Source organism: Coenobita brevimanus, chromosome 26 (assembly GCF_032717465.1).
Source record: "Coenobita brevimanus isolate Jiangsu-jjx chromosome 26, ASM3271746v2, whole genome shotgun sequence".
Lineage (NCBI taxonomy): Eukaryota > Metazoa > Arthropoda > Malacostraca > Decapoda > Coenobitidae > Coenobita > Coenobita brevimanus.
The window spans coordinates 25,035,466-25,050,651 of record NC_136979.1 but is presented as its reverse complement, the minus strand read 5'-3'; the positions used below and the strand labels follow the sequence as shown (position 1 = coordinate 25,050,651).

Genomic DNA, 15,186 nt, shown 5'->3' with positions numbered 1-15,186 from the left:
CAACCATTCTTCACTCTAGCCACACAGCTAGCTCCAGCCCCACCTCCAGCACATAAAATGTCTCCCAGATAATAAAACTCTTCCACACACTCAAGAGACTCACCAACAAGTTCAATCCTTTCACACCTGGCAATCTCCACATGTTTTCCCCGACACGCTGTACATATGAAAGCATTATCTCGCAGTCTACCTCTCATACCACTACATCTCTTATGCACCCACTTATCACAAATACTACACAAGATGGAATTACTTCCCGCAACCTTGTGGCAAATCGCACATGACCACTCCCCCTCTTGTTTGACAGTACTGCCCCCAGCCACAGATACCATCACTTTTGTTTTATCTGAATTTGCTCTTAAGCCCTTGTGCCCCAAATCATATCTCCATTTCCTAACTCTTTCTTCTGCCTTCCTTTCATTCTCTGCAATCAACACCAAATCGTTAGCATGCAACATCTCCCACGGGAGTTCATTACTGAAGTCACATAAAAGGGCTTCAAGTTCCATAACATAAACAACAAAGGACTCAGGACTGACCCCTGATGCACACCAACATTCACGGAAACTCCTCACTGAAAACTCCATTTACCCTTATCTGGGTGCATGCACCCACATACTTGTCCATAACCATGTTAACCAGCCACTCTGCAGTCCCAAACTTTTTCATTGCCCACTTCACCACCTCTCTAGGGACTTTGTCAAAGGCCTTCTTCAAATCAACAAAAATAAAGTTCCCTTTTCTTTCCTATATATTTTTCCTGAAGCTGTTGAACAATGAATATGGCATCAGTGGTCAAATCAACAAAAACAAAGTACAGTTCCCTTTTCTTTCCTATATTTTTTTCCTGAAGCTGTTGAACTATGAATATGGCATTGGTGATCCCTTCGCCTGGCATAAACCCAAATTGTATCTCATCAATATTCACAGTTCCCTTTTCTTTCCTATATTTTTTTCCTGAAGCTGTTGAACTATGAATATGGCATTGGTGATCCCTTCGCCTGGCATAAACCCAAACTATATCTCATCAATATTCACTCTTTCTCTAATCATTCCTTCTAGAACTCTGTCCACTACCTTCATTATCTGGTCCAAAAGCTTTATGCCTCTATAATTTCCTCTTTCCAGGGCATCACCCTTCCCCTTGTACACATTAACAATTACACTCTTTAGCTAATCATCTGGGAAAACACACTCATATTTTATCATATTTTTCAAATCAGTGACTAACCCCACTCCTATATCTCCTGAGCTTTTCAACCTTTCCACAGTCAACCCAGACACACCTGCTGCCCTCCGCACCTGCATCCTACCAATTGCCCTGCTCACAGTAGCTGCATTAATCAAAGGCCAAAGGCGAAACACTGGATCTGCTGGCTCCAAACCTTCCCTGTCCCAGTCAAACTCCCCCTTCAATAACCAGTTGTAGAGCTCTCTTCAGGCATCTTGAGTATCCTCACTGTTCACCAATACCTTTCCTTCATCATCCTTCACACACTGCTCACCTATGATATCTCTTTTCTCCCTCTTCATCTGATTTGCCACCTTAAATATCATATTCCTCCTTTCCCCACTATTTGGGTTACCAAGTAAAAGTCTCTGAGATTCAGACATTGCCCTGTAAACCTCTCTTCTAGCCCTATACTTGGCAGCCAAGTATTCCTCTCTGTTACAACCCTTTCTCCACTCCAGGTAAAGCCTTCTATTCTCCTTAACTACAGCTCATCCCACCACCAGGTTACTTTATGTCTTGGGGCATCATTGTAATTTTTTACCCTTTCCATATCTTGTTACATGTGTTATACAGTACAGTCTTTTCATTTTGGTGGGCAAAGTATACAAACCAGGTCAAACAAATTTGTAAGCTTCGTTACACTGGATTGCATTTCAGTTAAATAAGAGTGAACCACTGGGTAAAGATCCATGACAATATAAAGGTGATGTAAGGTAGCGCAACCTGAGAATCTAACAAATATGTCCCAAGTTTGACCCTAACTGACTTGACCTGACCTGTCACCAAATGCAATGAGAACCCTACCACTGCATTTCTGAACTTGGTGTCCTCATTCCCTTTGGCGGCAATTGCACGTTTATCTGTTTATGTAACAAATGTCTAACGAAGTTGTCACTGGATTTCAGTTAAATCTGGTGGATAAGAGGACAATGGGTCAAGGACAGCTGAGTAGATTTTGAGGTGGATCCAGACTTGGATGCGAGAAAAAATAATAAACGTTACTAGCATTGGGAGATGTAAGTACTGTACTCAGTGTAACAGGGCACACTAAGACAACAGACTTAACTGACTACATGAGACCGTAACAACAACAGTCTGGATGGAACGAGAAATTATGTGAGTAAATCATGAATTTTATTGGTGCTGGAAGAGGTCTGCACTCTCTGAGTGCTTTCTAGCTAATGTGTGTGAACATCATGCCTTGGAAGTAAATGTTGCCAAGAGTAAAGTGATAGCTGCTGAGAAAGTTGGTGACTCCCAGTGTGATGTTATGGTGAATGGAGAAAGAGCGTTTGGTAAAAGGGATAAAGCACCTGGATGCAGTGATACACATGCGAGGTAAATGTGCAAATGAATAGAATAGTAGAATGGTAAAGGTAAGGAAAATGGCTCATGCTCCAAAGGCCATACTATGAAACAGAGGTCTGAGTGCAGCAGCTGCGGGTGGACTGTATGATGGAGTTTTAGTACTCACATTAACCCACTGGCACACGAAAACACAATTCATGCTCTTTTGGTCTGTCTTGGTCAAAACATGGAGATGCAAATCACATTCCTTTGGTTTGTCCTGATCAAAACACAAAGACATGAATCGCATTCTACAGCAGAAAAATATTCGTTAAAAAATAAGTTTCTGACCGATTTGTGTCAAATTTTAATGCATCCTAGCAGGCTAGTCTAGTGTCCAAAATTGGTCCTGGTATGGGGAAGAACAAATTAGTATTCCACAGTCTCTCACTACCAGCCAGGCAGAAGGGTAGCACTCTGTTCCTTGTCCCTTTAAACCTCCTTCATTTTCCCTGTTCCGCCTGAGGCAGAAGCCACGATTGAAATATTGTTATTGTATAGTGTTTGTGAATATACTGTGAACTGACTGTGTCTGTCGAACATACATATAGCATTTGTAAAGCACTGGGCCCTGTTATCAGCCGTTATGCCTTGGCAGGAGTCATGTTTGTTACAGTGGGGTTTGCCACTCTGCATCACCCTGCCCCAAATGATGAGAGTATTTTACCTATATAGTGAAGCAAGTGTTTATACTGTGTGACAGATATAGTGCCTGGCATCATTGTAATAGTGATATGCAGCGTATGGTTTAGTGTGAAATATACGTTCGTAGAGAAAAATATTTGTGTGCACTGCCTGAGTTACTGCAAACAGCAGAAGAATGACAGGCATCAAATGTGCCACACAGCCACATACTGTACTTGAATGAAATGTATTCCACCGTTCTCAGACAGCGATAGATTATGCATGGTTTTGTGTGAAATATACGTACAAAGTGCAGTGAGTGTTCGTAGAGAAATATATTGAATCATTTGCGTAGTGCTTGTCTCAATAAAAGGTGTTGTGTGACAGAGAATGAAATGTAGTTTCACACAATTTACTCAGAAACTATGAGGCACATGAAAAATCTGAAAACACCATGAGAAAGCCCATGAAATTCGACATAAGCTGAGGAAATAAAACGTAACATCTGCAAGAAAACTTCTTTGCTAGAGTACTGTGAACAAAAAATAACTTCCCTGTAGGTAAGTACTTTTAGTTTTTGGCTATTTTCTCAAAATTAAAAATTGTATTAAAAAAGCCGCTAACAATAGTAGAAAGCTGATGAAAGTCTCTTTCTAAACATGTAATAACAATCAGAGGTGTGAGGGAAAACATTTGAGCTATGATGGTGGGAAGTGAGACTGACGTTCCAGAATGTTTATTCACACAGGCCTAATGTACTTCTATTCGTATTTTTCTGTACTCTTATTTTTGGTTATCGGTTCGAACAAACATTGGCAAATAAGATTATGTAGTTTTTATTGCAATATATGTATGTTTAGAAGGCAAAAATAAGGTGAGAATACACCCACAGCAAACTGACCTACACACAAAATTGCTATGGGAGAGTTGTATGTCTTTGCTTTGTGTTTCCACCTCTACCAAGTGAATTTTTTGGGCAAGAAGTAACTGGCAACTCCTCTGGTGTTGGCGGGAGGTGGTGAAACACTCAGCACATCAGTGCTTGCCCAGAATCGAGAGTGAGAGTATATGTTCCCATTGCTCCGAGCTAGCACCTCCCTCTTATTTCGTATACATTACTGTTTGCCCTGTTATTTTCCTAGAGTCGAGTTGTCATGCCTGGAAAGTACTGCTCAAGGGATGGGAGGGTCTATTCCATTGCACGGAGGCAGGATGATGTCCCCATCAACACAATTTGTGAAAGTACTGGATGTGCAAAGTTGATCGTCATGAAGATTCCTGCTGCAATGCGTGACCTGCCACCTGATGTCGTACCAGAGCACAAGCATGGCAGCGGAAAGAAGAGGACGACTTCCAGAGGTACAGATACGCTTCTGACGAGGGAAGTAAGCAAGAATCCTCGACTGAGAGCAGCAGAATTGAAGAGAATACATCCCCAGCTGTTACAAGACGTCTCAATTTGATCTACCCAACACCGCCTGCAGAAGGAGCTGGGTTTGCCAAGCCGCACCGCTGCCAAGAAACCACTTCTCACTGACCGCATGAAGAAGCAGCGCACTCAGTTTGCCAAGACCTATGCACACTGGACATCGGATGAGTGGAAAGTTATGTTTTACAATGAGGGCACATTTCAAGTGTTCCAGGTGTGTTCTGCCAAGGTTCGACACCCTGCCTCCCGTAGTCGATATGACCCTGCTTACATGGTGCCAACTGTTAAGCACCCACAATCAGTAATGGTATGGGGGTGTTTCTCAGGTGAAATGGGAAGGGGAGGCCTCTACTTTCTTCCTAAGAACTTGATGATGAATGGTAGCCAGTACATTCAAGTTCTGAAAGATCATTTGTTAAACTTTTCTTCTATTCATGGATGCAACTTTTCATGCATGATTAAGCTCCATGTCACAAGTCAAGAAAAGTGACAAAATGGCTTCAGGATAATCAGATTGAGGTACTCGACTGGCCTGGCAACAGCCCGGATCTAAATCCGATAGAAAACTGCTGGGAAAAGATGAAGAAAATCATTGCAGAGAAGACACCCATTCTGGAAAACCTCAAGACTGAATTGACAAATGTTTGGTGCAAAGAAATGTCCTTAGATTACTTTAGAGATCTACGTGATTCCATGCCAAAATGCATCCAACTGGTCTTGAAAAACAAGGGAAACATGATTTCATATCAATGAATGGCATTTCATGAACAAACATTGTGATATACTATGATTTCTTCGTCTTTTAATACCTTGTGGGAGGAGGTCCTAAGTCAATTTGCGATAGTTGTGCATGTTTTCACAGGCACATGGGGGGCTAGCGAAGAGGGGGGGTGGAATAAAATCGTGCGCCAGAAAACTTACCGAAACTTACCGTGCGTGACAGGATTAACATGAGTGTGAAGGAATTTCGTGTGGCATGAGAACGAAAAGTGATGGAGTTACCAACAGTTGTGTGTGGAATGCAGAAAGAAACTTGTCGTATCATATCATTTATAAAGGCTCCAACATGTGTCCATGCATTGGCCTTGGTCACCTACCAAGAAATGTATGTGGAATGTGGAAAGAACCTCGTTGCATCATACCATTTATATAGGATCCAACATGCATGCCTGTGCTGACCCTGGTCACCTAATGGCAGCTCTCCATGCTACCTGATCTCTGACAGCCCCCCTATTCAGTCTCTTATTCTTGTGGTCACATCCTGTGACCTCGTCCCAAGTCTTTTTCAGTCTGCCTCTCGCAACCCAACCCCCAACATTCACACCTCTAACTTTCTGCAGACAACTGTTATCCTCCATCCTCTCAACATCCTGAAACCACCTCAGTCCATCCCTCCTCATCAGAGTGCCAACACACTGGAGTCCCATCCTTCCTCTCAACCAGATAAAATAAATTATGCAATTCATATATGATGTGGAGGACAAGAGTCCATGGACAATGGTGTTATGTGGGGGTACTTTAACAATATGGTGAAATGGAGAGTATGGGTATAAACTGGGTGGTGAAATGGGTACCAGTCTATGTGAGTCTGAACAAAGAAGAAGGCATGGCAGACTAAGCTGGATGGGTATAGTCAAAGAGTTAGAGACAAAGAGAGGTATGGATGTTGATAATGGCTAAGCAACTGACAGAGGACTGAGCCTGGGTGGATGAATTTTGTACTGAGGAGTGCATGCCACAGGTTTGGCATCTACTTTTAATTTAACAGTTGTCAAACTGACTCTGATAGGCAATTATGAAGCTACACATAAAATGTGTGCCTATGAGGAAGAGCGAGGATTCCTGGGGATTGAATGGTGAGTGAATAAGTGTATGGCCCATTTAATAGGAAACACTGTTGATTAAGGTAGTCTTCACACTGCCTTTTTTTCTTGCATTCTGGACCCTACCTCACTCTACCTGTTGATAGGGTGGAAAAAAAAAAATGACAACAATGATGACAATGACTATCTATCTGTCTATCTATCTATTGCCAGACGCCTCAATCCCGTTTGGGGTGGCCACAAACAAATTGCCTCCAAGTCGCCCTGTCCCCCGCCATTTCACTGCCCTGCTCCCAACTCACACCCCCCTCTCTCATATACCTCTCCACCCCATCCCTCCATCTCATCCTCGGCCTCCCCCTCCCTCTTCCCCCCTCCACCTCACTAACATACACTCTCTTCGTCAGTCTTTCACCCTCCATCCTCTCCGCATGGCCAAACCACCTCAGTGTGTTCCTCATAACGCTTCCTATCACATCCACATCAACACCACAACGCTCCTTTATATTCTCATTCGTCAGCCTATCTCTCCATGTGACTCCACAGGCTCCTCTTAAATAACTCATTTCCACTGCTCTCACTCTTGACTTGTGTCCTTCCAACAACGTCCATGCTTCACTTCCATACGTTAGAGTTGGTATCACAATAGTAATTTTTTCACTTCCATGCTCACTTCCCTGTTTCTTATCACTGCTTTCAAAGAACCAGCAACCTTTCTTCCCTGCTGTACCCTTTCAAGCACTTCACCCTCCAAACCTCCATCCTTACTCATCACACTACCCAAGTACTTAAACGTACTCACATTTTCCAATTCCTCACCATCCAACCTCGCTGTACATTCACTGACTTCACCTCTCTCAAAGGCCATCACTTTACTCTTCCCTACATTCACCTTTAGATTCCGTTTCTTACACACTCTCCCAAACTCATCCACCAAGCCTTGCAGCTCCCCTTCATCTTCACTCAACAACACAGTATCATCTGCAAACAACAGTACAGGGAGTTTCCAAACACTATCCTCTCTCACCAGGGCCACTCCAACAATGATGATGATGATAATTAAATTGTCACAAACTGGTATACTGAGGTAGGTGGATAGGTGCATACTATAAGATCGATATCATATCGTTTGTATTGTTTAGAACGGCTCAAACATGCCTGCCTTTGCCTTGGTCACCTAATGATGGGTCTCCATGCTGCTTCATCACTGGTAGTCGATACGAGATGCTAATTAAGAGAAATTTCTGAGGAATGCATCATGCGGTTACTTGTGGCACTCTATTTATTGATGTCATCAGCAGTCTGGGCCTACTGCTACAATAAATGCCATCAGCAGTTTGACCCCAGTGCATGACCAATACCATCAGCAGCAAAGAGGTTAAAGAGCCAAATTCTACATAACACATTTCACTTGAATTAGTACCATTTGAAAATATTCATTCAAGTGATCTGTAGTGTTTAGATGATGGTAATGATTATTAAATGCACTCAGAGTGGCTACATAGTGAAAATAGAGCATCTTGCTTGAATAAACAGTTTCAGCTAATTTTGTGGGAAATGCTAAACATGTTGGATGCACCCATGATGCACCTGTTCACGGTATGTAAGTGTGTTTTCTTATTAGTATCACGTATTCTAGCAATTACATTGGATAAATATGGTTTTTGAAGCTAAAAATCACGGTGAGACAAGATGGCTGGGCGCTATAATCCCCTTAGAGTGTATAGGGGAGGGGTTAAAACTTGTTGAAGGGTGGAACTATGTCATAAATGAAAATTTCTAGAAGCCTGCTGTTACTTACCTAATTATCCCATAAATTGTTAAAAATCATCTCCCTTCAGTATTTTTCACACTCCTCACCATATCTTGTTCACTTGACCTTTATGTACAGAGAGGTCCTAATGTCTAATAATGTACCTTCACCCCAAAGGGTGAATAGTCCTGCATCATACAGACTAATACCACTGCTTAGCACGCCACCCAATATAATGGAAAAGTTAATCTTTATGACCATCATGTTCTGCATAACTCTACCTGACTCCTAACATGGATTTCATCCTATTCACTTAACTATCACCCAACTCAACTCATTCAAGATGATTTCAACAAAAAACAACTACAATTAAGAGGGTCTGGTTAGTACTTGGATGGGTGACCGCCTGGGAACACCAGATGCTGTTGGCATCCCTACGTGTCAAGTGGGGTTGGTGGAGGATTAGTTCCCCTCCCTGTAAAACAATTAACTCTAAGCCCTTGGCCACCCCGTGTGGGATACATGGCGTCTGGCAATGAATGAATGAATGAACTACCAGTAGCAAACATAAACAGTACAAGTGTACCAATAATACATCCTAATACAGTCTGTCAGCCACTAACATGGTTTGCTGTAATGCGATATTGCTCTGACGTGGCATGATTTTGCAGAAAGAAATGAACATTCTAACGTGGGCACTGTTAATGTAACACAGCAATTTGAACCGGGCGGGCTGTGACGCAGTGTGCGTCGCACAGCCTCACAATACTTGATGTCATCGTCCGCCAATCATGCTTTGCCTTTCCCGCTCTCCCAGCCACCCAACCAGTCAGGACCCCCCTACCTCCCTCCTGCCTCCCGTGTTCCCCACTCGGCCCACTCCTACCTATACCATCCTCCTCAGCTTGTCTTGTGTAGCAAGACTCACTGTACCTCATCTCCGGTGACATGTGTCTGCTCTTCTCCTCACGTAAGGTACAGTACAATAAATAAAAAAGTCCTATCGACCTAATGTATTTTTTATAACCATATTAATGCTTTTTGGAGGTTTTAATGGGGGGCATTAAAAAATATTGCACCAGAAGTGGGGAAAAAGTGGACTTTGGGCAGGGGTGTGGAAGGAAATAGGGGTTTTCAAGGGTCCCTGTAATGCGATATTTGCTTAATGTGAGGTCGGTGCGGAAGCAAATACCCATGTTAGGAAAGGACAGACTGTAATTAAAAAGGGGGGGGGGGGTTGCCAGGCAGACAAGCCCATGAACTCTACCAAAACCATAGTTTTAAATTCAGACTACTATCTAATGGTGTTTCACAGGGCTCAGTATTCTCACCCTCAATTAACCTTCTCCTCCATGACCTGCCGACCTTCCAACTTCAGTAACAGTACTGTCCTATGCCCATGACTTTGTAATAGTTTTGCAGCACTCAAAAACTTAACAAGCAGCATCCCAACACCAACTTCACCAACTAAATCAAACATTACACTCTTTACTCCAGTTATGACTCTCAAACATATCCAGAAGTTCCCTCTTTAAGTAACCAATCTCCCTGGAGGCACCCCAAAATTTTAGGACTTACTTTGGGCATACAAATGACCTTTTCCCAGCCTACAAGTAAAATCAGTGCAAAGGTATGTCATAATCTCAACACATTGAGACAATCACAGGCACTACCTTTGGGCAAGAGAGAAAATCCCTTAAAACAGTTAATTAGAACAACTGTGAATCACGTAAGCCCAAGCCAGGCCCCAACCTAAACCAACATGAACATGAGCAAGCTTCAAAAAGAATGACACGATGCACAAAGACCACAAATACAGATCACCTATATTAAGAAACAAAAATACTTCCAATCAAAGATCATACGAAGTCTGATTTTCCCGTTGCTGCTGTTACCGCCACTGCTGCTACTGTTGCTGCTGTGGCAGCAGGAGCGGCAGCGGTGATATTGGTTAGAACTTGTGTAACGAATTCAGACATCAAATATCAATCCCCTTCAAGGTATGCCCCTCAGAATACTCAACATACATAGCCCAGCGGTCCTTCCATTGCTGGAAATAGTTTGTAGTTAGTTTTTAGGATCACTGATAAGATCTTTATTGCACATGTCTTTATCACATTTGTATCATCAAATCTCAAGTCCTTCTGTGGCATCTTCAATTTAGAAAATAGCCAAAAGTTGCAGGCAGCCATGACAGGACAGCAGGGAGCCTATCAGACCTGTGTGATCCAGTGTTTGGCCAAAAAATCCTGGATGAGATTCAATGACCTGGAGTATTTTCATCCTGGAGCTGCCAGTCCTCTGCCTCCCACAACTCTTGTCTATTGTGGATTATTTGCCCAAACACAGAATCATGCAGAATTGGTAGGCTCTCTATTTTCCAGAAATTGCTCCATGTGATTCTTGGCTATTTCTTAAGCTGAAGCTGCTGCCACTGAATGGTTCCAGGTTTGACAACACAAATGAGATAAAGACAAATGTGACAAAGATCTTGTCAGCAATCCCCAAAACTGACTTAACAAACTGTTTCCTGCAATGAAAGGACCACTGGGATGAGGGTGTTGAGCTCCAAGGGTCATACTTTGAAGAGGATTAATGTATAACTTAGTATGTAAGCTTTTTTCCTCTTTTTTCTTTCTTTTTTCTTTTTCTTCTTTCTTTTCTTCTTCTTTTTCTTCTCTCTCTCTCTCTCTCCTTTTTTTTTTTGTCACCAGCTGAAGGTTGGATACTTTTCAATCAGTTAAGCAGTTTATCACTTCAGCTCAAGATCCATCCTGCCCCTGTAACTTCATGTTGCACCATTTCCCTCCACAAAGAAATAAAACTTGAACAAATGCCCAACACTACCCAGAAAACATTTCTCCTCAGCCAGCACTCTATTAACCCTTCTGTGGCCGCTGGCGTCAAATGACGTTTTACCATAGCGTGGCTGCCAGTGTTGATGCAACGCGTTTCGTTTTCGTTTTCGTTTTTAAAGGCTCCAACATGCTTGCATGTGTCGGCCTTGGTCACCTAATGGCGGCTCTCCACGCTGCACGATCCATTGCAGCCTTCCTGTTCAGTCCTTTAACCCTAAGGTCACACTTAATGACCTCGTCCCATGTCTTTTCTCGGTCTACCCCTCATAACCCCACCCCCAATATTAACACTTCTCACCTTCTTCACCCAATTATCATCCCCCATCCTCTCCACATGTCCAAACCACCTCAATCTACCTCTCCTCATCACAACACCAATACACTCCAGTCCCATCCTACCTCTCAACTCTTCCATTGTAAACCCAGCCCCTCCAGGCCTTGGACGCAGGGACGCACTGCACATCCACCTAATCATTGTCGTTTCTGTACGTCTGAGCCGGTGAATATCTTCCTCCTTCACTGCCCAGGTCTCACTGCCATACAGCATTACACTCCTAACACATGCTGCATACAAAGACCCCTTAGCATGCAGGGAGAGCCCTCTCAATGTCAGGAGAGGCAAGAGCTCCCTGAACTTCTTCCAACCACTTCTCACCCTAGCAACAGAGCTAGCTCCAGCCCCACCTCCAGCACACAACATGTCTCCCAAATAACAAAACTCTTCCACACACTCAAGAGAAAACTGCAAAAATTTTGAGGAAGTGAACAAACGTCTGGGATATCTTGAGACTGACCTACTCTACACTCCAACACACCCCATCAGCCAATTCAGAGCCTGCTCGCATGACGAGTAGTTTGTTTTATTTTTTTGCTCGTGACCTCGCCTTAACATGCACAGCTACACCCATTATCTCAACCCAAATGAAAATATCATCTTTCTCCTCCCTTGCAAAATACACACAACCACCGTGTTTGTAATTATATATAAATACAGGCGTAAACCAAAAAAGACATGAAAATAAGAGAAAAATTTATTTTTGTTTTGGTATCTTTACCTATTTGCTTAGGTTTGTTGTACTGGTTTGGATCACTCAATGCAGTGCGACTTGTAGAAAACTACAAAAACTTTGGGGAAATGAATGAACGTCTCAGACATCTTGAGAGTGACTTTGACTACACTCCCTCACCTTATCTGTCAGTTCACGCCTGTTACCGTGATGAGTGGCTGTACGATTTTTTTACTCGTGGCCATGCCTAAACACACACAGTTACACCCATTATCTCAATCCAGACAGAAAATATAATCTTTCTCCTCCCTTGCAAAACACACACAACCACCCTGTTTACAATTATAAATAATTATAGGCATAAACAAAAAAGACATGAAAATAGGAGGAAACTATATATTGTTTTGGTATCTTTACCTATTTGCTCAGGTTTATTGTACTGGTTTGGATCATTAAACATATTTTATGCCTTGTACTGACATTACATCAACGCTTGCTGTGTTCAAATGATGTTTTGGTAGGTGGAAAGGCCTCTTTCCCTTCCCCCATAATCATCTCGTGCGAGGTGCGAATCACAGGTCATCTTACATATCAACCCTCACTGTTCAGCCTGTACACTCAAGGGATTACCTTCACCTTGTTTAGGTCTAAAAATATAATCTGTTGCCTCCCTTTTTCCACAAACTCCACCACCCATTACACAAGTATGTCGATATTACCATAAACACAATAAACACTGGAAAATGCTAAATAAATTCATTATATATAGACAGCAAGCCCTCACTTAATGCACAATCAGAGTGCGCGAACCTCTCATAACATGGAAGGCAACTTTTGAGGCCAGGATATGGTCAAAACGCAAAAATGACAGATATAACTCGTGGAAAAATCTGCCCATTTCTTTGGAAAACCATACTATACTGCAAGACAGGGATTACACGGCCTGAGGCCACAAATTATGGTTTAAACAGTCATTACGCAAAAATCTGGTCATACCATGGGCAGCGATAGTCATAGCACAGGTTGCATCAGCCAATAACGTATGGCTATCACGTGTCTGTGTGGGGTGTCATCACGGTCCACTGAGCATTCCTGCTCCACTTGAACCTACCCTCTTCCTGCGCTCTGGCTCCATACATGCTGTGTGTTATCTCTGCTTCTTTTTTTTTGGCCAACTGACCCAGCCTGACCATGCCGCTGCACCATGACCCAGTGGGATGTCAGAAGAGTCTGACCCAGGAGCAGAAGCTTGATGTCATCAAACAGAAAGGGAGAGGAGAATGTAATTGTGCAATTGCCAAGGTGTAACAGGTCAACACGTCAATTATTTGTACGATCCTGAGGAAGAAGGATGCCATTATGAAGATGGGGGATCTCCAATAGACCAGAGGATACAAGTGTCTGACCCAATGCTTGTTAAGATGGAGAGGTTCCTGGTCGTGTACTTGAACTGAAAGGAAATGGAAGGAGTTCCAACTGACTCCATTAACATAAGGAGGATGGCCCACCACCTGTATGCTGTAGCTTGCCATAAGCTGTCCCAACCCCCAACCGGGTTTAAGGCGTCGAGTGGTTGGTTTGCCAAGTTTAGGAAAAGGAAGGATTTGAAAAGAGTACAGGTGACAGGAGAATGAGCATCAGCAGATGCTGGAGCAGCAGAGACGTCTGTGGATGTCCTAAAAGGAATCATCAGGGATGGGGGTTACAATGCTGAGCAAATTTTTAACTTAGATGAGACACGTCTCTGACACAAGAGGATGCCAAGGACTACCTATATATCGAGAGAACACAGGCAAGGGAAAGGTAGGAAAGTTGATAAGGTAAGCATCACTCTACTTTTCTCATGCAATGTTGCAGGCCATAAGCTAAGACCATTACAGACCTTGTTAGTATTTAAAAAAAAAAAAACTAGGTGCTTTAAGCAGCTGAAACACATGAATGAGTTCGGGGTAAATTGGGAAAAATCAAAGACAGGGTGGATGACTAGGGATATACTGAAAAGATGGTCCAAGAAATATTTTGTTCCTGATACCAAGGGAAGGTGTGAGGAGTTGGGCATACCATTTAAAATCCTGTTGGTGCTTGCCAATGCACCAAGGCACCCAGCCTAATTGCAGGGTTTACATGAAAGTGTTAAGGTAGTGTTTTTGCTAGCTAACATGACTTCCCTCCTGCAGTCCCTAGACCAGTAAGCAATAGCTTCTTTGAAGTATCATCATGAGAAAATCTTGCTTGAGTATCTGAGGGAGGCCACAGACAATTGTGAGGAGGAACTGATGAGGAGGTTTTGGATAATCCAGCAGATCCCCAACCAGCTCCCACCCGTTTGCCTCAGCTTGACCCAGCTGAACCGGTCCCCTGTTTTTCTCACGTGCCTCAGCCTGACCCTTCACAGCATCACCTTTTAACTGTGCCAGCTTTTTGGAAAAAGTACAATATAAGAAACGTTGTCACGAACATTCTTAAGGAGTGAGATTGGGTGTCTGTCGCAATAATAAATCACGCCTGGCACAAGCTGGCACCTAAGTTGTGTGCCGTCAGAGGTGGTGAGGTGCAGTCACTACAGGCTGTGCAGCAGGAAGTGATACAAGTATGCACAATCATGCCAGACTGTGAGGTGGTGCAAGAGGAGGATTTGGTTGAGGTTGTGGAGGACAACAAGATACCAGAGGATGCCATGCAATGCACCGAAGAGCTCGACAGGGAACATCGTGAGGCAGAGGAGCAGAGGGATCAGGCTGAGGCACGGACCACAGCACCAGTTATGACCGTGGGTCCCATAAATAACATCCTCGCTGGTGCAGAGGCACTCAAGGAAGCCAACATGGTTTATGATGTGGATGAGGTTTGGAAGGCTGATATGCAAGGACACTGTGTTGCAAGCACGTGGCCAGATGAAGTGCCAAGAAACAAAGAAAAAATGACAAAACCACCATACTCTACTCACCTGGTACTTTCATCCTCAACAGACGCCAGAACAGCAAGAGCCAGAAGAAGATGTGATGTCTGTGGGTTCCCTTGACTTTGAAGGATTTGTGCAGGAGGCAAAAGAGTTGCAACAGAGGATTATGGATGTACAGGATTTATCTTCTCCCTCAGATGAGGACTCCA

At 43.2% G+C, this 15,186-nt stretch overlaps 1 protein-coding gene across 1 annotated transcript in view; it reads right to left on the bottom strand.

Annotated features, from left to right (window-relative positions):
• Positions 1-15,186, bottom strand: part of LOC145394188 (tether containing UBX domain for GLUT4) — a 673,993-nt gene that overhangs the window by 129,497 nt on the left and 529,310 nt on the right. The window lies entirely within an intron of this gene.